Below are 3,022 nucleotides of genomic sequence, written 5' to 3' on the forward strand. Positions count from 1 at the left end.
CAGCCACCAACTCTGAAACCGGGGCAAGGCAGCCTAGGAAGGAGGCTTCCCACCAGCTCCGCAGGCTTTCACAGTGCCAGGCTGCACCTACCATCCTGCACATCCTTCGCCAATGCCACCTTCCCCACAGGGTGCCCAAGCCTCCATCACAGGGAAGTCAGTCTCTTCAGAACTTTTATAGCAAGTGGCTTCTCCCAAAAGACTTCAAAGACTCGGTGTGTTGTGTTCCCCTCAGCTTTGAATCCTCATGTCCCTGGACAAGCAGCATATCTCACATATCAAACGTGCTGCAAAACATTTACTGAATTGAGTTTAAACAAGGAGCTCCTTTTCAGACCTAGGTGCGAGCAGCACTCTGCTTCTGTTGTACTTGATGGTGATGACGGCATCAGCTGCAATTCTGTCCGGCGGATGGAGCAACTTTGGAGGACGTTCAGGGCTGTTCCGACTCAAGATGATTGTGTGCTTGGGGCCCAGTTAAATCACAATGATACGATCAGAATTCTCTTCCGAATGTTCCTTATATGGGAGATTCGTCAAGCAACCATAACTCAGCTTTATGAAAAGGCACATTTAAAGTGCACAAATGTTTTTATAGGTCTCCTCCACAGAGAATACCTTGGTGTACCGCTTGATAATGTGTTAGCAAATATTTTAGAGTGTTGACTCTCTTTGTTGTCAGTCTTGACAACGACCATCTGTGAATTTCTGATCTTTGATCAGGTTCCCCGGGTTTTTTAATTGGGTTTTGTTTTTTTTTTAACCTCTTCCTCAGAATCCATAATTCCTCTCTGTAACCTGAACCATAGAAATGTTTTGTCCAATTGTTAAACTTGGGGGGAGGGGATTTTAAGTATGAACAATGCTCTCTCCCTTGTAAAATAAATCTGTTATTCCCTGATGGTCCAGTCACAGCTTCCTCCCTCCAGGTCTTCACTCGCTGTCTTTTCCTTACCACACACACTGCCTGAAGAGAAAGCCAAGAGTCCTCTCAGGGAGGAAACTGTGAAGAAATAGATGTCTAAACAAAGTCAAGTTTCCTCTGAGAGCTTTGCCATCATCACTCAGAGAACATTTCACACATCCACTCATGTGCTCCACAAAGCACCCCTTCGCAGAGACTCAAAAAGCCGCCGGCAGCTAAGACCCATCAGTGGGCCCACACATCCAGAAATAGCTTGTCCTCTAGGCCAATTTCTAATTTAACTGCAGTCTTAGGGGAAGATATGCAAAGAATATTTAAACTTTAAACAATGACATATAAACCAAACTAACAGGCCGGGCCTAGGGGTTAGTTGGTATTTCAGCTAAAATTAAATTCAGTGTCCTTCGCAGAACTTACCTGGTCCCTTCTGGCCCTTATCTGAGATCCACTGTCTTTATCTCGTGGCACTCCTGGTTGTGTCTCCAGACAGTGCGCTTGTGATAGGAAAGGTTCCCCCTAGTGGGCTAGGGGAGGGGTTATGACCTCAAGGTCAGGGAATAATGGATTATACGTGTTCAACGTTCTTTGGAAACAAGTTAAAAGTTTTTTTCCTAAGGGATTTAGATGCCTTAAAAGAAAGCTTAGGGGAGCCAGAAAGAAAAAGAAAAATACCGGCTGGTTTCACTCATAGCAGGAGTATAAAGGACAAGGGGAGAAAAAATAATAATAATAATGAACAGCTATCTACCAGAGACATTTTAAGGGGGTGGAGTGGGGAATGGGATCATAAACAATGGGGGGGGGGGGGAGGCAGGCAGAGAGACAGGCACTGCACTATGGTGATGGCACATGGGTGATTTGGTGATGGGAAGCCCACGGGGGGATTACAACTGAGATGGAACAAGGCACAAAATGATGGGAAAATAAACTATTATATTATTTTTTTAATTAAATTAAATTAAAAAAAGAAAGCTTATGGCTCAAGCAGTCCACCCATGGCTGTTTATCTAAAGTACCATACAAATGGAGAGGTTAGTGACTGGTGATGAGTAAGTGAAGCTTTTGCCCACGTAAGTGAAGCTTGTGCTCACGTCAGATACTTCTAGAATGATACATGTTATCACCAAATGATAAATCAGTAAGTTTTGATTTAACTATTTTTAATTCATTCATTCATTGGCACAAACTGAAAATAAGCCAGCATTTACCAAAATATGATATAGTGAATGTGTTGGTTTTTTCTAACGCCACTAAATTACAAAAAAAAAAAAAAACACACACACACAGAGGTTATAAGATAATTTAGATAATTTACTTCCATGAGACTCAGGAAACTAATTAGAAACCCCTTTAAGAAATTTGCTTTTGTTAAGTTTTTTTAAGTCTGTACTTTACATGACCTTTAAATGTCAAGACTTTTTCAAGGCACAATTGTCCAATCTTTATACTAATGAGCAAGCCAATTATTTTAATTTCCTGTAAATTTGCCAAGCCTCTTTAGTTAGGAGCAAGACTTAAGTCAAAGGTGCCTCCCTTTAAAAAAAAAAAAAAAAAAAGACAATTTCTCTTAAATCAAAAGAATGTTTAAAAATATATTTTCACCACTTAGATCTTTGAAACACTTAAAATACCTTCCAGTTTAAAAATTCTATGCTAAGCAAAATAAGGCAGAAGGAGAAAGGCAAATACTGGATGATTTGACTCACATGTGGGATATTAAGAAACAAAACAAAGGAACAGACAAAACTAACCCAAAAGAAACCCTAGAAACCTGACCGCAGAGCTGAGGCCCCAAGAGGGAGAGGATGTGGGAGCAAATGGGGGGTGAGGCCCAGTAAGCTAGGGGAGAAGATTATGGGTACCATGGTATTGAGTGTAGTATGGTAACAAACATCTGAGGAGATGTCAACCTGCACCCCTAAACCAACCTTATCTCAATAAAGAATGATAGAATTTTTAATAATTCTCCATATTTACTCAGGGCTACCTTGGTTCTTCAATTTTCAGCATGACTATTATTTTACTTTTCAGCATTGCTTTTATTTGAAATATACACATATTTTTCTGACATTGTTATTGAACTTAGATCAAATATTT

The sequence above is a fragment of the Condylura cristata genome, unplaced genomic scaffold (genome assembly GCF_000260355.1).
Source record: "Condylura cristata isolate star-nosed mole 26May11 unplaced genomic scaffold, ConCri1.0 scaffold00030, whole genome shotgun sequence".
NCBI classification, from domain to species: Eukaryota; Metazoa; Chordata; class Mammalia; order Eulipotyphla; family Talpidae; genus Condylura; species Condylura cristata.